Source organism: Heliangelus exortis, chromosome 1 (assembly GCF_036169615.1).
Source record: "Heliangelus exortis chromosome 1, bHelExo1.hap1, whole genome shotgun sequence".
Lineage (NCBI taxonomy): Eukaryota > Metazoa > Chordata > Aves > Apodiformes > Trochilidae > Heliangelus > Heliangelus exortis.
The window spans coordinates 170,002,286-170,022,865 of NC_092422.1; the positions used below are offsets into that span (position 1 = coordinate 170,002,286).

At 37.5% G+C, this 20,580-nt stretch overlaps 1 long non-coding RNA gene across 1 annotated transcript in view; it reads right to left on the reverse strand.

Annotated features, from left to right (window-relative positions):
• Window positions 1–17,153: 17,153 nt before the first annotated feature.
• LOC139798611 (uncharacterized) overlaps window positions 17,154–20,580 on the reverse strand; it is a 40,840-nt gene continuing 37,413 nt past the window's right edge. Inside the window, exon 2 of the long non-coding RNA XR_011726881.1 lies at window positions 17,154–17,848. This is a non-coding gene — a long non-coding RNA (uncharacterized lncRNA). The remainder of the gene's footprint in view (window positions 17,849–20,580) is intronic.

Sequence of the window (20,580 nt, forward strand, 5' to 3'; positions counted from 1 at the left end):
AACTAGTGGGGTGGAGGCTTTTTGTTTGGGAGTTTTTTGTTTGGTTTGGTTTTGATGGTTTTTGTTTGTTTGTTATTTTTCATTTCCTTTTATTTTTAAACTTTCAGACTAGATGTACCAAAAAGGTTTGTCTAATGGCTGATAGACAAATTTTAGGTTGGATGGATTTGCTAATTTCAGGAACATCTATTCTTTCTGTTTCACGGACATTGCCTTTGTGACCAATGATTCTGTGTGGCATTTGTGACATTTCTGACCCTATTCCTAATCCTTATCAAGTCTGTTTGTTCAGAAGAGGAGGATGAACAACAGATTTGGCCCTAATGATGCAGAGTAAAACCTTAACAAAAACCAAACAAGTAGATAAACAAACAAAAAAAGTTTTGTCTCTCTAAAGGGGAATTTTCTGCAGAGGCCTTATGATTTAGTAGTTTCACTAGATACTACACTGAGAGATAACAACTGCACTCTAGACACAGAGAATAGACCTCAGACTTTTGGTTCTTGGAGCACAGCCAAGTTACCAAGTCATATATTCTATGAGGCTTCCTCAAATTCAGGGCATGCATTAACCTATAAAAGTTTGTGCCATTCATGGCTCTTTGGAAAATGATAGAATTTCCCAACTTGTTCTGATTTTTACAGTACATCAGAAGTTTTGGGTTTTTGACTGGGAAGAATTCTTGGGTTTTAGGAATGAGATAGACAACGAGCCAGTAAATGAACACTGAAGCCTAAGCCTCTCAACAGATGTGCTCTTCTCTCTTCTAGAAGAGTTTAACTCTTTCAGCTGGTTTTCATTCTCTTGATTTAGGTGAGTTTAAATAATGTGTAACTAACCTTTTCTGGCTACAACTTTTTTAACAGTTTATTACCCCCAGCCCAGGTGCAGCAGATTGTTACAATCTGTTGGAGGAGTTTCTCCTGTGGGGGGTTCCTCCGTAATTTCAGTCAAAATCAGGTGGGGCAGTGCTGATTCATGGCAGTCTGAGCCATTCTAAATCACCCTCCCTTACACCTCTACTCTGGATCGCACTGTGCAGTTCTCTCCATCTGGTGTCAGCACTGGTGCTACCCTGTCCTCAGTCAGAACCCATTTGGTTTGACAAAGATAGGAAATAATAAATTTTATTAATTAAATTAAAATAGGTAAAATGATATCACAGAAGAGTGAGAACCAGAACACCTGTGTGGCCATATGGCAAGAGATAAAAAGGGACCCTGGTGGCTCCAACTTAAGTTGGTCTTTTGTTGTATTTGACTTAAGTCAATGTTGCTGGAATGGGCCAGGGGGTAATCAGTGGAATTTAATCAACACATTAGCAGTTCAACAATCTCAATCTCCTGCAGGAACAGAGCACTAAAGTAGTGAGGGAAGGGGATACTGACTGTAGACAAGAGCCCTCTCTAGAACTGGAAGAGAAGTGTGACAAGACTGCACACATTCTTGGAGCAGACAGAATGGTAATTATGCAAAACCAAAAGCTGTGGTTTGCAATTATAATATTCATATCTATACATGAGAATTTAGAGAAAAGTGATTGTGCAAGTAAGAAAGAATTCTTATAAGCATTGTTCCTTCAAGCAAAGATAATTCTTTGGAATGTAATTCTGTCTGTTTCTTTGTAGCCTTGTGCAATTTCATAGAGTCCTAAAATTTCCTGCAAGGTGCTTGGTGTATTTGCATTGCCAGAAGAACCTTTTGAGGAGAAAGGTATCATCCTGTGTGTTCTCATGCAAATGGAGCTGCAGGAGCAGGTTTCCCAATTAGGAAATCTGTATGGTGTCTGACATATACTTAACCTAGACTTTATTACAGAAAGCTTTGAGGGCAAAGCCCCCAACATGACTACTCCTATTTTTAACTGTCATTCAGATGCATAAAGTTCAAACAGCACAATATGTGTTTCCAAAGTAAGAAGAAATGAAGAAAAACAAAAATTGGCACAAAGACAATATTCCCTTGCTCTTATTCCAGGTGGCAATGTAGATACTTGGTTAGACTGACATTGATTAAATCACCCTCTTGTGCAGAGCCTCTGTTATTTGGTACTTTCTCTGTCTCTCTAAATGGTGTGAAAACTTTTGTGTGTGACTTGCTTTTATTGTTCTTTCTTCTGAAGGATTTTCTAATTCATTTTGTAGCACTACCAGCATTTCAAGATTCATGTAGAGGTTCAATAACTATGCTTGCCTTTATTTTGAGCCTTTGACAGGATGCTACAGAAGAGAATTGAGGATAAATAGCGTGCCTAGTACTGAAGTGCCTAAACCACACCCTTTGTCCAGGAATGCTGCTACTCCCTCTCTGGTTAGTCTTTTTATTTAGTTCTGAGAAAAGCAAAACACTTGCCAAGTAATTTAGTGTTTGTACCTTTTTTTTTATACAATTCAGAAGTCTTACTGAAAGTGTGCCTCTTTGAAGAACCAGAACATTAAAAAAGCTAACATGGTTGAAGCAAAAATAAGTTAGGAGACATGCAATCTCATTCCTAGTGCAATCACACATCTAGGTTTGCTGTTTAGGGCGTTGAACTCTGTTTTGCTGAGTCATAAGATCTGCTTAAAAAACAAGGTGATTCAGTTCTAATTGCATACTGGTTGCATTCTGTTTTGTTTCTTTTATTCAAAGGATTAGGTATTGTACTTGTGAATACTGAATAACTGAATGCCTAAGGTTCATTATTCTTTCAGCAGATACTTTGCAAATCCAAATATTTCATTAGTGTATTATTTGCTGATTTTTCTCTCACTATTCTCCTGCTAATAAATTTGTTAGGCAGTAAGGAACAGAAATACTTTAAGATCTGCTAAACTGAACAGCCAGTGTAAACAATCTGTCATCTGTATATAGCACATTCAGAGCATTCAGAAAATGCTTATGAATTCTAAGTATGTTCACAGCCAATCTGCAAGTCTCATAAATGTTTCCCCTATTAATAAAAACCCAGCATTTGTCAAAATTCTCTTTGATTAATATTATCCAGTTTGTATTTGCTTCTTCTCCAGCCTGTAATTTTTTTCTTGCCTGTCAGGAGAAAAGAAAACTGCAATAGGATCCAAAACAAATAATTGAAGATGCAAGAAGGATCTTGTTATATAGCTGTACTTAACAATAGTCTTGGTAGGTCATTTTCTATTCATATGCAGATGACATATGATGTCTCTATGGAAAAAAAAAAAATTATTTGATGCTTTGACAATTTGATTTACCAAATATTTTCTTAAAAGCCTAGTGGCTTACACTGGCACTATGCAGACTTCAGTGACTTCTATGGATACAACATTTTTTAAGAAATACATCTTAGTTATCAGATAGCTGGTGTAGAGTTTGCGCTGAGCTTGTCTGCTACTAGGTAACCTGTCTTGTGTTTTCCTGACCAAAAAAAAAAAAAAAAAAAAAAAAAAGCCTTAGGTAGCAACAAGATAAGTAACCTCTGAGTCTTCCTAATGAGATTATCAATCCATCTTTAACACCCTGGACAATATTACCATTCCCATACAATTGAAGAAGGTGATTCTGCCCCTCTATCTGCACTTTTGAGACCCCACCTGGAACACTGCATACACCTTTGGCCCCCAGCACAGGAAAGATGTTGGAGAGGGTCCAGAGAAGGGCCACAGAGATGATCAAAGGGCTGGAGGCTCTTTGCTATGAATACAGGCTGCTAGTGTTGGGGCTACGCAGCCTGGAGAAGAGAAGGCTCCAGGAGAGACCTTGTAGCAACATTCCAGTGCATGAAAGGGGAAGGCTGGGGTGGTGCTTTTCAACAGAGAAGGCAGTGACAGGACAAGGGGTAATGGTTTTAAAGTGAAAGAGGGAAGATTTAGGTCAGATATTAAGAAAAAAATTTTCACTGGGAGGGTAGTAAGATACTGGAATTGGTTGCCTAGGAAGGTTTTTGTTGGAACCTCCCTGGAAGTGTTTAAAGCCAGTTTGGGTGAAGCCTTGAGAAACATGGTCTGCTGGGGAGGTGCCCCTGCCCATGCAGGGGGGTTGGATCTTGGTGATCTTTAAGGTACCTTCCAACCCTAACCAGCTTGTGATTCTATGACAGATGGGCAAACAACCTTATCCTATTATCAGAGTGAAAATCCTATCCCTTGTTTCAGTTCAAAAGACTACCCTGGAATTTTCTTGTGTAGATTGGCTAATAGAGGGTTGTTTTTTCACCAAAAACATTAACAAGAAAATATTTTACAGTAATTTTTCAGGAGATTTTTTGCAGGAAAACCATTTGTTTGGCTTGGTTTCTCAGCACCTGACACATTTCCCATACAAAATATTCAATCAATAATCATCCAGCATGAATTTAGTGCTCATTCTATGTAGCTGCTCTTTATTTTTATTTCAGCACAGAAAAAGCTCCCTCCATGTCTTGTGGCAGAGAAGTTTATTCTAGCTACATTTATGCATGCTGAAAGTTAGCTAAAGCAAAAAAGCATATCCTTAAGTCATCTTGGTGCCACAGCAGCAGCAGCAATGAAAACGAGTGGGCTGAGCTGCTGCAGTGGAAAAGCAGATGAACAGAACTAGACTGGACATTTTATGGAGGCTGGAGCTTTCAGAAATTCATCCATAAAAGTATCATAGTACAAAATGCACTTAGAGATGTAAAATAAATGAAGTGCCTGTTCATGCCCTCAATAACCCATTGGGTATTAGAGTTTCTTTACCTCTTTCAGCATACAACAACACAGTAATTTTTAGCACAGCCGAACTCAACTCTTCATCACATTCATGACAAGTGTGACAGTTAGCAATTCAACAGCAACTTTTTCTGTAAGAATCAACAGAAGGAGGCACAGGGATGGGGCAGACAGAGAGAGAGGGGTTTTTTTGCAGAGAGATGAGAAATATACCCAATCTTAATACACAAGCACCATTTATATTGTTTAAAGAGCAAGAACAGACCATCTGGATCATCAGGCAAAGGAGATATTGGACTTTCAGGATCTGACATTTCAGCTCAAATCACTCAGTTGCTTTATCTATAGATGAACACTCCATGTAATTTTTTTTTCTTACTCATCCTTAAGGCCTCTCTCTCTTCACTATTAACATCTTCCTCAGATAAATAAACACAAATCAAATCAACTAAGGGTGAAAGCCAAAAAAAATGGGGTAAAGATGTTTCTTGGAGCTGAGTGTTTAACTACTGGTAATGGAACTCAAATGCAATACCTAGGATAGCAACAATTTTGTTAAAGCAAATTATCTTGTTATCTAAAACTGATAAAGGCAAGTGACTGAACCTAATTTCCAATATTTCTTGGCAAGAACTATCTGATTTTTATAGTACATATTAAATAAAGATGTAGCAACAGTTTTATAGCCATGAAATTAGCAACAGTTTTTTTTTTTAGCTCGGGAATGATGAATTTGTGTACCAGGAGAACTATATACAAATATGATATATATCACATGTTTCTTATTAAGAAAATATCTGTGTAAGGACAATGTCATTCAAACATCTTCAGAACAAGGATTCATGAACTACCACTTTATATCAAAGCTTATTTCTAAAATGAGAAGAAAAGAATGTGTAATATGTAGAAGGATCCAAAATGGTCCAAATTAAGAGCAGAAAAATGGAAATAATAGGGAAAAATTCAACTGTATATACATTTTGACATTTTGCAAACCATGTTCTGACCACAGAATGATTTTTTGTGGTCTACTGCAGTTGCTTCAGAAGACCTACTCTTATGTCCATATAAGAGGGGTAGTAGCAACAGGAGACCATTTCTTGCAGCACCTGCAATGGATGGTTATTTATACTCACTGACCAGTTGTACCACCCTGGTGAACAAACCACCCTGGTTTGAACCTTGACAGCCAATATTTACTACTAAGAAGGCTGTCCCACTTTATGACAAGCTGTACAATCTTAGATCTTTATAATGGTTCTAGTGTTTTTCTCTTTGTCAGTTTCAGGAAAGTAAGAGGTACCTGGATTAGTACTGATATTCCTAGACCAAATTTTAGCTGAGGAGTTTCTTAGAGAAGTGGGATTATAGCAACATGTTATCTGGGTGATATTTTCCTTCTGCCTAGTATGTTTAGCTAATCCTAAGTGTAAATTCTTTTAAGAAAAATACTATGTACATTGGCTAACATAAAATTATTTACTGGGAGATGAGTCTCTGGACACAGTTTTTTAATTTTGTAACCAAGAATATGTATCATAGTATATACCATACACACACACAAATCCTCTGAATAGCTCTATATTGTTAGAATATACCATTAGGCTCCACATTATAAATAAAGCAACCAGTGATTTTGTGACTTCATAACTAACTGCAAAGAGTTAAGTCAACTTCTTCTTCGGGCAAATCACACTTTGAGAATTTTTACCAATAAACAGCCGGTTTGGACACAAGCTTTTCTTGTCCCATCTCCAACTTCTAGTATTAGGGTTTGATCACTGCAGGCAAGGAAGCTTATGCAAAATTATTCTTAGAAAATGATGGGAGAACTGGGAGGGCAGAGAACAGAAGAGAAATCTGAGCACCTTGCAGATGCTGATAGTGATAAAGTTACCTGCATACGCACATCCACAGTTTCACAAGGATCAAAGGGTGCACTGTATGCACTGTGCATACTTTTTTATACCAGGGTCTATACACACAGGAAAAGGTTTTAAACCAAAAGAGGTCAGATTCTGACTAGATATGAGGGATTCAGTCTGCCATATGGATATTCAGGATGCCAGGGAAGGTTGCATGTAGAACTCCAGCACCTGCCCTAAGGTTTGTTCAGAGCTCCTTATAACATGGTATTCACATGCCAGATTTCTTTAGACTTTAACAGAAAAGATGAAAATAATACTTGGTTTGTGTCTCCCACAAATTTATAAACACTCGATTAATTGTAGTTAATTTCACCCTTTATGAAATAGCTACCCAGGAAGGTTCTTTATTACATTGAAGTAGGGAATCTTCCATGTCTGCCTTATGTTTAACTTGATCACACTTCTGAAGAGGAAGATAATGCCTGAAGATTTGGACTTTGGCCATGCTACTTATCTAAACAGCCATACTTGCCTGAGAGAAATCCATAATTAGTTTGTGAATTTCCTTGTCAAAAATAAGTGGTAAGCGAAGAGCCTTCCTTATTTTTTAATAATTTTATCCCTCTTACTTTCTTTATACTATCACAGATTTAAGTAGGTAACAGTGCTTAGCATAATGTTAATTATCTTAGAGGAAATGATGAGCAGCTTTTTCATCATCTGGCTTTCCCTTGTCCTTTTTGCTTATGAGACAACCCTTCCTTCTGTATCCTTGAATCAGAAAAAAAAAAAAAAAAAAAAGGAAAAAAGTTGTTTGTTACTACTTGGAAAAGATTAAAATGTTTAAGCATTCTGTGAAAACATCTGAATGCACAATTAAGATTCTCTGTTCAACCTCATACAGGATAATTTTAGAGTGAGTATTTATCTGGCTATGTAAACAGAATATTTTAGAGGTTTTCTTATCTACTATTGTTTTGCAAAAACAAGTTTTGATAGAAATCAGAAGTAGCTCTGCAAAAGAAAGGAAGTGTTAAATTACATGTCAGTCATAAATGAAAAGAATACCAAGCCCACAGCTTGTATACACTTATGTATATAAAGTTGACTGAAGATACATGTTGTAGTTTGGAAACATCCATATCTCAGGTTCTACAACAGTAAGAAATCAAGGTCAGTGAGTTTTCTCATAACAATTTCTGTAGTTCCAAGTGATTCTCCAGAATTCTTTGGATTCAGAACTAGATTTTTCTGCATTTCTCAAGAAAAAAACCAAGCAAACAGGCCCAAGATTCCCACTTACCACCTCCTTTTTCTCAAATAAAATGCCCCAAATAAAAGTTTAAAGTTCATTTAAACAGATGTGATAGATGTAGTGAATGTGAACATAGGACTTTCAAGAGAAGAGAGGGTAAACAATTAATTCTTCCATTAAAAAATATTTAGCTTAGGCAAAATGAGGTATTTCTCACCTAAGAAGTTTCTAGCTTCAGGTATTGTTAAACTGACCTCCAGTGAGAGGTTAGAAGTAACCAAGAACTGAAGTACTTGTTATGTACTTGATAGGTACTTGATAAGTACATAAGTACTTGATATGAGAGACTACCCCTCCTGCCCACAAGTTGAAGACATGAAAGTAGAACAAACCCATGAGCAAAGATATTAATGCTCTGTAATAACTACAGCTGAGTTTTCATTTACAAATATCTGATTAACTAAGATATCAAAGGAAATGTTTATTTTAACTATTTTGAATGGGAGCTTCTATGAAAACTGGTGACTGTTATTAAGTGGCATCACTGAGCATGATAAACAAAGAATCTCTCTGCCATAGGAAGCGGAATTACAGAAGTCACCAGGACACTGAAACTCAGCATTCCTGATATTATCAAACGTTTCTTTAGAACTTAAATCCAGAACACTTAATTAAACTATAAGAGATTGGTTAATCTGGTCCTAATGAATCTAAAATACACAGATGAACCCCATGCTAAAATTATTTATTTTTCCCTATTGTCTGTTAAGGGAGTCTCTGTTGATTTCCCCAGCCTGTTACATCTGTACCATGGATGTTAAAGCAGGTGAGATGAATGTCATCCTTACTGTTTAATTGCATCCTGGGTACAATGAAGAACCCCAGAGAATGAGTGGTTTTATTTAACCCTATGTCAGAAAAAGAAAGTCACTTGCTGAATTATGAACAGCATTTTGCTGAAATATCTAAATGTTCTTTCAAGGAGTCTCATTCAAATACCAGCCAGGTCTAAACCTTCTCATTTACAAAATCTGAGAGATTTATTGTAGTTTCAAAGAGATTTTCCTTTTTCCCTATATTCACATTTAGACTTGTCTGGAGAAAAATTTATACATCTTGAAGGTTTGTGCAACCCTTTAGTGTTGTTTCACAATAACCACTTTAGAAGTTTCCAAAAATTCTTCTGAAACAACCCTTATGATTTTAAAAAGCAGAGATTTTTCTTTGACCTGAGACTTAGATTTTCTTTAAATGTTGTGGGTGATCCAGTCAATATGAATATTGAGCTATACTGCCAGTCAAAATTTGAACCAAACTATTTCCTAAGCCAGGAAAAAAGGCAAAATTGCTTTCAAAAAAGGTCTTGAAAGATCTGTAGTAAATTTAGTGAAGAAATTAGGCAGCAAGGCAATTAGATACAAACGGTATTTTTGCAATGTTATTGAGATGTTTACAAAGACTATGAAAAATAATGCTCATTAGCTGTTATTTTTCTGGTCTAGTTGCAGTACCTATCTCTTTCCTAATGCAAAGGGAATAGGTGAGAACCACTAATGGAATGGAGCTGCATGGAGATGGCTTTGAACCGCCTTAGTATCCATCTCCCTGTGGACTCTATTGTTTTGACAGAATAAGCCAAATTAATACCATGTAATTCCATTACCCACCCTTCTAAACTGAGTAAAATAAAATTATAAGAGGTGGAAATACGACCCTGTTAAAAATCTGCATAACTTATTATCAGAGGTATATCAGATATATTATCATGCACCCCTCCCCTCTTCACCCCTGCAATAATACAGCTGTATAAAGTAGAGCCCCTAGATGATTTTTAGCAGCTTTTGTCTGGTTCTAAAGATAAAAAATCTAGCATATTGCCACATAATTCAACACTTGTTTTTACAACTGGTGAAAGAAGAGAAAGATGAAAGATTAAAGATTCCAAGTCAGATTTTTTGGTTAATTTACTCTTAAACCACTTCATAGTGGGGTGAACTGACTTTACATTACTACACTGTCCAAAAGAAAAACAGTAGTTATGTTCCCCACTGTATAAACTACTAAATAGTTCTATCTGTTCTGTGGAGAACTTTGTTCTTACCCTGCTGTGCCTGTGAAATACTGACCAGCCCTTTGTGCACAGCCCATGGTAAATATAGGTAATTAGCAAGTGTCCTGTGTGTGCTGAGAGGTGCCTAACTGGGTTGAAAATTACGAAAATTAATGAGATTTTCTGGAGCCCACCCCTATACCATGCACAAATTTGAGATTTTGACTGAGTGGTAGCTTTTCTACTGAGTCTACACCACTGAGCTTATTGATATATATTTGTCTGTAACCAGAGCTGATAAACACACTTTAATTGTTCATAGTTCCACAGCTTCTTACCTTGTTGTTATCTAATACTGTAATGACTCCTATGACGGTTTTGGATACCTCTGAATTCTTGTTCATTGGCAAAAAGAAACTAAATAAGCACCTTTTGTTCACTCCTCACATTTGATATTATGCCAGATGCAGCCTCTGTGTTGAGTGGCTGTCAATTTTCAGACAGATATAATAAGAATCTGGTTAAATAGAGACATACATTTCAGCTGGAGCTCATCTCTGATCAGGGAATATGCTTTGAAAATACTTGAAAATCTCCATCTTCTGAAGAAGAAATCAAATGCAGCCTTCAAAGCTGGTGGAATAAAAAAAAAAAAAATAAAAATAAACAACCAAACAACAAAACCAAAAAACCACCACACAAAAAACCACCACACAAAAAAACCCCAAAACAAACCAAATACAAACCAGAATCAGAAAACCAACAGGCTTAAGATGGAATTTATGAAAACTTAATGAGTATATTTATTTCAAATGATAATGAGCATGGGGAATAAAATTTGGGCTGATAATAAGATATCTAGCAGCCTCAGCACAGTGGTTCATAAATATAAACACTTTCATCATTTCTGAAAATTTGCAGAAAATTGCAAAAGTATTTTTGAAGTCCACAACCAAGACACATACATATAGGAATGTCTACTTGCCTCTGGCTTCAGTGAGCCTACACAGTGGGGAACACTGATTAATTATATACAAATTAACTCATTTTTCATTTTATTTGGGCTTATAGACAGCTGTTGCCATTCTCACTTGGTTACACCATACAGTGCCAAATTTATGAAGGGATTAAACTGTGTTCTAAGTTGCATATCTAGTTTTTAACACACGAGACAATGTTTACATGGCAATATAAAGAAGTTTAAGCACCTGTACTGTCTGATGCCTACTTTCAGGCTGCCCTAAATCCAAACTCACCAACTGTAACTGAACTGATAGAAGGGGCCTTAAGACTTAATACTTTTCACTGAGACTTTAACATACAGAAAATTGATTGATATTGGTGAACTCTGAAGAGAAGTACATAGCTCATGGACCTTCATTATTCATTTAGGTTGTCTTTTGAAACGTTAGTCAAGAGACTTACTTTTATTAGTTGAGCCTTACTAGTAATGTTTAGTATATTTGTGTTTTTCTGAATGGTGCTATATTTAGTGTATAGCAATAATCAATACCTGCAGTAACAGGATATTCCTTGATTCTGGTATTTTCCCTTCTTTTGTTTTCAAGGCTTTTGGTTATATCCAACTACATGTACTTTTTCCACAGCCAGGGCTCCCCCATCTGATCAGCTTATCAAAAGCTTAGGTCCAGAATCTGAAATTACCCCAGAAACATGGTTTGGTCCACTCCTGAAGATATCTTTAATCTTCCCAAGGCAGGAGTTAGACTTACAAATCAGCCTGTAGCCCCTTTTTTTTTAATAGGCACTGCAATAAATAGTTGATTACAGTGCTATGAACCATTTCCGGAGGGTGCTACAGACAGACATTTTGCTCACCCTGTTTCTGACCTATTGGAAATTTAGGTTTTGAATCTGTCTCGCAGATGATCCACTTGTCTACCAGGACATGTCATATGTTCCTCTGACTCTGGAGACACATCATGATGTAGTTCTTCTGCTTAAATCCTACTTTTCACATGTGGAAAGATAGTTTCATTTTGCTAGTATACTTCTCAAGTTTTCAAAATTTCTATTTGGTTACTAATAAAATTACAGGGTTAGGAAAGCAATTTATGCCATTTTATTTAAAAAAAATGTTTACATTGCATTTTGTTACTGAGTTATTTGAGGAATCTGTAAAGGTCTTGCAGGGAAACATTTATGACTTCACAGGGTGGGGGGGTTGAGTATGGAGAAGTAGAATAGTAATACATCTACTCTAATAAATGTGCAAGTGAAAACATTGCCTAAGCCATTTTTCTTGAATATCTTAAACTTATAAAGCTATTCTGCATTGCTTTTCCTTCACAGTATCACTGTGGTAATCAGAGAGAAGAAAACAATATTGATTAGGCTGAATATACAAAGAAGACTGGAGCAAATGTACCCATCAAATTTTCTATAACTCCTTGGGAAAGTAGATGGCCTTCATAACCTTGAATGTATCCATTTTCCTTCTAGCCATTATTCTGTGCCTTTGCAGGACTAGACTTTGCAATTGATAGAACCATCTCTTTAAAGGCACAGCTTTAATGTTTAGACAAACTGCTGGCATCCTGCAACTCAATAAAGCCTACAGACTTGATTGTCTATCTGATGTAACCATGGAAGCAAGTGAAGAAAAATCACCAGAGCAAAACATTTCGTGTAAAAGAGAGGTGAATTCTGGGTTTTCAATTCATCTCTAAGTGCCATTTTAAGGAAGTGAGAAACAAAACAGAAAGAAAAAAAACCCAGCAAAAGCCAACCAAACAAACCTCCCCCAAAAAAACCCAAACCAAAAAACAAACAAATCATAAAAAAACACACTGAGTAAACTACTCACAGAATGTTTTAATGTTTTTAATCTATAGTTAATGTAATCATATAGAATCATTCTTCCCCTGACATTCTTCCCCTAAGGGGGGTAGGAATATTCTTCCTCCTGGTGTTTCTACTGAAGTCTTCCCTGAAGTGATTGTATTGAAGTAAAACTGCAAGCTGCCTGAACTGAAGCAATAAGAGTCATGAGATTTCTAATCAGAAAGACAGGATCTAGGAAACACAAGTCTTTGCTTTGATATCTGATTTGTCTGCGGTGTAATAACTAATCAATAATCTCTACAAGAATGAAAAAAATGCTTCTGCAGTAAATGGTCTTGCTTTTTATTTTATCTTGTGTTCTTTAGTTGAAGTTTTTAAGTAAGTATTGAGAGGACTGCTTATACCCCATCTCATACTTGGGCTGGATTAAGTGAAGTGTTTTGGTTAAATGTCAGATAGCTATATACAAATATTCTGCTCTAAGTTAGTATGTCACTGAATGAGCAAACACTCAGGTATACAGTCCACTCCTCATTTAGGTAATTAAGAAATGTTTGAAAGAAATAAAGACTTTGAGTAGTGTTATATACAATGAAAGATAAACATTTTATTTTCTTGTAATTTTCTTTAGACATAAAAATAGCTGGGGAAGGTACATGAAACCTTATGACTGATGTCTTTTATTTCAATGGTGATTTCTCCTCTGCAACCCTTTAAATGACATTTCTCAACTTACCTTCCAGACTATCCAGTAGAAAATACACAGACGTGATAGAAGCATGGTGTGTTTTAAGACCTTGAAAAGATAAAGTATCTACATTCTGTGTTAAACTTCTCAATGCAAGTTTTCTGAAAAAAAGCAAGAGCAAATATAACACTGTTAGGAGACACAGATTTCCCAGGGCTGGACAGGTGCTGAGAAGAAAAGATAGTCTGGTAAAGATGTAATAGCAAGAGTGTTTTATATATACATAGCAAATTCCTGTGGGAGTCTAGTATTTGGGAACCCCATTTGAACGCCTCCAAGTGCATTTATTGAGGGATAATATAAAGAACTGATTTATGAGAACTATAATATATCCCATTATCATAAATAGCTTGACCTGTTTCCATAACCACCTACAGAACACACCCATTTGTGTGCACTGTGAAGTCTTGCTCGTGCATAAAATGAGACCCCAGAACAGCAAATTGGCCAATACTGAAAAAGAGATATTATGAAGAGCCCAACTATGTATATTAAAGAACATAAAGAACTATGCATGTGATACCTTTATAAATCTAGCAAGTATTAGCAAATATATACCACCAGCTAGTCCTACAATTTCTGTGTTTGTAGCCTTAATGTGTAGCTAGCCACTTTTCCAACTATGTGTAGATCTCTCTAAAATAAATATGGGATCATTAAAAAAAAAAAAAAAGTAAACTGTTTTTTTTTTCACATATCAAGCAACTTTTATGAATATCGATCACATTTCTGTACTGCTTTGCTCCTGGAAATGTGCAAATTACCTTTGCACATGGAAATATTCACAGTAGCAGCTTTCTGAAATTGCTGACTTTGGCACCAGCATGGAAAGCACTAAAATACAGCCCTATCTAGCACTATGAAGATACCAAATATTCAAAAATAGAATCAAACAGGAAAGCAAGTCATCCTTTTATTAATCTAGTAGATATTCAGCATGTAATAAACATTTCATGATTGTAAGCATTTAAATTTACATGACCTTCAAAATAAAATAGACTTCGGGCTTCAGAAATGTCACATTTTCATTTTTTGAGGTTTGGGAGGTTGTAGGAAGGATAGCATTTATATGTGGAATTGCCATCTTATAAGTCTACAATCACTTTCACAAGATAGCCATGCAGGAGCTATACATCTGAGCTTTGGCTCTCAGTGATTGTAAATATATTCTTAAATACATGAAGTCTGCTACAGGCTCCCAAGAAAGTTCCATGATTTGCTTTTCTAAAGAAATTCTTCAATAGGCTAGCAAAACTTGCAGAGACATATTAATCTGTAGGACCTGTGAAATTCAAAGATTAAGAATGACTTCATCTTCAAACAAGTTCTGTATTCACCCATGCCTTATCTCTGTAGCCAGAAGACCTCTATACCACAATTTACCAATTAAACATTTTTGCCCAATGAGTCACATGCTTTAAGTAGGTCTGAAACTCAAATAGTAACTCATATTCCTTGTTAGCTGACAAACACCCTTTAAATTGGATTTTTAATGTCCCACACACCAAATTTATGGCTGGAAACTGTACAAAATGCTATTTCATGTCTAGCTTGGTTACTGGTTTATGCAAAATACATATATCACTATTTTAAAAGAGGAGAAAATATGATCTTCAGAAAGCTGAAAAAGATAAATATAACACAAATATCTTTATGTATGTGTGTTTTGAAAAACAATGTATTTATGTTTTGAAAAAATACAAGAATGTGTGAGATGTATAAACTGAAGATTTTTAAAACAACATCACAGTTTTCCATTTTTGGAAAAACTCACAAGTTCAATACCATATTTTGATTAAAGAAGACTGTGCTGAATAGATACATGTTCCAGCCAATAATTAATGTGTAGGCAAAGAAATGATACCTCTTCACTGGTTATGGTTATTTATTTATATTATTATTTTCTTACTTTAAAAGTCTATATTTTCAACTAGCTACAGGAATTTCATGACCCATGTAACTTTTATTTCTATCAGACATCTCTGTGAATGAAACAAATCTGTCTTTTTAGGGAAAAAACCTTATACTTAAATATGTGGTATGTTCAGAATATCAGGAGAGAAAATATACAATTGTTTTCTTTATTATCAGACCTTGCTTGTAGGTGGGTGTCATATTTGCTAACCTCCAGACAACTGGGACCTCTCCAGATAACTGGGACTGCTGATAAATAATTGAAAGTGTCTTGGTGAGCACTTTCTCCAGCTCCTTCAGTACCCTTAGGTGGATCCCATTGATCACTATAGACTTGTGTGCTGTAGCATTTCACTATTTCCCCTTGGATTATGAGGGCTTCATTCTTCTCTCTGTCCCTTTTTTCTAGCTCCAGGGGCTGGGTACCTGGAGAACAACTGATGCTACTACTGAAGGCTGAGGCAAAGAGAGCATTAAATACCTCTACCCTTTTTCTCATCCTTTGTCACAATGATTTCCCCCACATGCATTAAAGGATGGAGCTTCTCATTACTTACTCTCTTTTTGTTGCTGATGTTCTTATAGAAGTATTTTTAATTGCTGGGCTTTGGATTTTCTAATTTTCTCCCTGAATAACCTCATGACAACCTTATAATCCTCCTGACTTGCCTATCCCTTCTTCCAAAGGCCATGAATTTTCCTTTTTTTCTTGAGTTCCAGCCAAAGCTCTCGTTCCACCAAGCCAGTCTACTTTCTGCTGTCTTGACTTTGAGCAAATGGGGATTGTCTGCACCTGCACCTTTAAGATTTCTTTTTGAAGCCTGTCCAGCCTTCCTGTACTCCTTTCCAATTCAGGACTGCCTCCCAAGGGTCTGTCTCTTCCAGTCTCTTAAACGGACTAAAGTCTGCTCTTTGAAAAGTCCAAGGTAGCAATTCTGCTGAACTCCTCCTTGCCAGGAGGACACCTCCCCTTGTTGGCTCACTCACCAGATGTGTCAGGAAGTCATTGTCATCTTCCACACACTCCAGGAACCCCTGTGATTATTTCCTCTCTATTGTACAGTATTTCCAGCAGACATCTGGTTAAGTTGAAGTCCCCCATGAGAATGAGGGCTAGAGATCATGAGACTTCCTCCAGATGCTTACTGAATATTTCATTTGCCTCCTAACATGACATCTACCTTATTGTTCTTCCCCCTGATTCTTACCCTTAAACATTCAACCCTCTTGTCACCAATATTAAGCTCTAGACAATCAAAACACTCCCTACTATACTGGGCTAACCCACCACCTGTCCTTCTTTGCCTATAATTTTTGAAGAGTTTATAGCCATCTGTGAGAGCACTCCAGAGTGTGAGTGATCCCACCTGTGTGAGTCATCCCACCATGTTTTCATGTTTCATGGCAACTATGTCATAGCTTTCCTGCTACATGACGGCTTCCAGCTCCTGTTTGTTGCCCATGCTGTGTGAATTTATTGTAGATGGGCTTCAGTTTGGCTACTGATTCTGACACCTTTTTTAGGGGACAAACCTTAATTCCTATGTGACCATTCTCAAGCACTGCCATGGTTCTGCTGCATGGGTCTCACCCCACACCTCCACTGAGAGGGGAGACTGAAGGACCTTGCTAGCACACTGTCACTCAAACATTGTTGCAATGACCCCAGGTTTATCTCTAGTGAGCCCAGTTTTTCCCCTTTCTCTCTTCAAGTACACTTTAAAGTTATTTCAACAAGTCCTGCTAACTCCTTTTCACCGTTTAAAGTTGGGCCGGTAATTAAATAAATGACAGATGCTCTCTGTTAAACCCACTCCCTTCCCCTACAGGGAAAGGAAAGAAAACAAGGTAGAGACCTATGGGTTGGAAACTAAACTACACAGCTTTATTGAAAAGGTCACAGGCTGGGCTCCTGGAGTCAGCAGCAGATGGGAGCTTGATGAAGGAACACATGGATTCAGGAATGCATGGATCAAGATCAAAGGCAGACAAATGGATGGAATTCTCCCAGGATGCTAGCCATGGACAAAGAGAGCTTAATGTTTGTGATTCCTCAAATTTATAGTGTGATGAATATGGGATGGAATACTTCATTTAGTCAATTTTTAATCACCTCTCTGGTCAGCTTCTCTCCAAAGGAAGGAGCAGGTGTGACCCATTTCCTCCCTTTTTTTTTCTGTAGAGTAAGAAATTTTTCAGAACCAAGCAGTGGCCTTGGTTCTGTGTACCATTCTCCAGCAGTAGCTATAAAAATCAAGAGTTATCGGTCCTAGAAGTCAGACACTGATTAGAAAACATGCTGTTAATTTCAACAAATGCAGCAACTTAGATTTAACTGAAAGTAAAATTACTAGAGTAAAAGTTGGTTCTATCCTGACTCAAATAAGGACATTATTGTGCAAAGATAATTTTCCTTCTTTGAGAGAGGTGTACTCTGTCTGGTGCTAGCAGGCCTGATCCGTTATCAAAAACCCCACAATTCTGCTGGTGACACCAGGCTCAGATCCAGGTATTGATCTTCTGGCTCTTCCTGTTTCTTCCCTCATAATTTCCTGCAACTAGAAGGACAAAGGAGAACATTAGTGGGGCTCCTGATCATTCAACCAGTCATCCCAATGCCCTGAAGTCTCTCTTGATTGCCCTTAGACTTCTGGTTGCAACTTTATCACTGCCTACCTGAGAAATTAATCAGGGATAATAACCTGAGGGCCATACCAAGATAAGAATACTTCTTTTCATGCCTTTAACCAAGACCATAGGGAGGAAAAAGACTTCCCTAAGAAGCAGATCCAGTCTGCATATTGGGTCTTCTGTTCTCTTCAGAAGAGTCTCCTAAGACAATAACTCATCCTTTTTTTCTTAATGCAAGTAATTTAAATGCAAGACATATGCTTACTTAACCGTGGTGACACCTCCAAGCTAGATGAGCTAGATGACACCTCCATTGTCCTCTGAATTGGTTGGTTCCACTTGCAGAGCATCTCACCTGTTTGGCCAGGGGACCTGGGAAGGTGGGACAGGCACAGAGATCTGCCTACTGTGCTGGGCAGTAGCTTCTCTCCATTGCCCCCTGTCTTTTCCATCACTGTGTTCAGCCAGGCAGAGAGAGGATAAAGAATGTTCAGTGTCGTGCTCTGTCTGCCTGTCTGGAGGCAGCTAGGATGTGATTTTTCTATCCCTCTCAGGCTCCCTGGTACAGGCTCCCCAGCTTGCTCAACTCCTCGCTAAGTGGAGGAGTTCCTCTCCCTGCTCACACCTCCCCCAAGAGTGCTCACTGCTGCCATCTGATAGTGGCATTAGAAACAGACACCTGGGTGGCTGAGTGCTCTCATCAGAGCCCAGTAAGCTGCATCTGGGAAGCTGCATCAGTTGTGGTGGTCACAGAGTTTAGAGGCCTGGTCTTTCTGCTGAGTGAATGCTACTGTTCCCTGGTTGATCTGGCAGAACTACAGAATCCTTTCTGCCCTCCCTTCCACAAAAACTGCTGCCCAGATTTCTGTGCCATGCAAACTTGCTGACAAACCATGCCCTGTTTTCAGCATTCTTGGTCATTAATGTTCCCTAAGGTCTTTTACTTGAATGGGGGGCTTGGCTGCCATGGCTCCTGGCTCTACCCTGGTCTCATCAGCCACTGTCACACAGGTCTGGGCTCCTGGTGGGTCTCTCAGCTCCCCTGAGCATCCGCCAGCTTGGGAACTTCCATGGGCATTCACTGCACTGCACTGTTCCACTGTGCCACACTGGAGCTGGGCTTTGGGCTGTGTATGTTCAAGGATTCTTTTCCTTACGCTTGCTGAGAGCCTGGAATGAAGCATGGTGTTGAATATAAACAGAGCAGATGATTTTCAGCTCAGCTGAACCGCAGATCATATTTCTTGTATCTAGCCTAGCCTGAGACATCTCATCTTCATCCATTTTCTGCTGGTGCAGAAATAATTCAGAGGCTGCAGTAATGGGAACGGCAAGGCCGTATCTCTGACTATCTGAGCAGCAGGTACAGTCAGGCTGCTGGTTAAACTGGTGTTAAGGGCCTTCTATTTTGAGAAATCCTGCAGAGCAGCCAATATATATATGGTTTTAAACTTATTAAAATGAAGACCAGGGTGGAACTTAAGAACTCTTTCCTCAGGCAGGTTCAACTGTGTGCTTAAATATACTTCAATGAGAACAACACATCCTCCATTTTTTTCATCTCCTTTAGAGACTTTATAGCAACTATTCAAGAACTGCAATTTATTGACAAAGTGTGGTGATCCATAAGTTGAATTTTGCAATGATAAACTGTTTGTCTTGAAATACAATGAAGAAAGTACTCACAAACTTCTAGCCTGTGACCAGTTCTCTGGGTTTTCCTATGAATACTTCCAATGGCTACACTATTGAGCCTGCAGTGATACAATTTTGTCAATAAATACATAATGTTTTAGACTGTGCAAACTTGTTGGTGTTTTTTTTTTCCAATGTCTACCCATTGTATAAAAAGAATTCTTATTTAGAAACCCATAATTCAGTGTGCTAAATCAAAAGAACACAGGTAAATTATTTTAGTGGGTTGATAGGTTCTACTCCTGAGTTATTTAAAGCTTGGTTAACAAGGTAGAAAAATCAATAACACAAAGACATTGCGTTAAAGCATTGACAAATAAAACAAATACTTTTCACACTACCACTTTTTCAGAACTCTGAAATGCCCACAAGGGATCCTTTGTCCTCCATTTCTTTAAGAATTCACATATTTCTATACCATGCTGGAAATTCCATGCTAAATGAGACACACTGAAGGTCAGAAAGAAGTTAATTCCATGTGTAAGCCTTACTGATGCAACCATGGAGATTTTTTTTTCCTCCCAGAAAACATTGTTGTCAAGTCTGTCAGAATTTCACAGGAATAAAAATTTCAACTTACTTTTCCTGTCATATTTTGCATGCATTCGGTGGAGATTGGAGCAGCCTTGTTCTTTTTATTTCTCCCCTCCCTTCCCCTCCTCCTTCCCTTTCCTTTTTTTATCATTATCTTGTTATATACAGAGATTTCTGTTTGTAGACAGATCTCCCATAATGTCACAAATATCTTTCAGGGAGCATGACATCAGGATTTACTTGATTTCCATTTTCTTGTCCGATATTCTGTGTCATGGGCAACACTGTCAATATCCCAGTTTATTTCCAATGTCAACTGACTTCTTATTCTATTATCAGGGCCTAAGGTGGTTTTGTTTGTTGGGTTTTTTTGTTTGCTTGTTGGTTTTTTTGTTTTTTGTTTTGTTTGGGTTTTGTTTTGTTTGTGTTT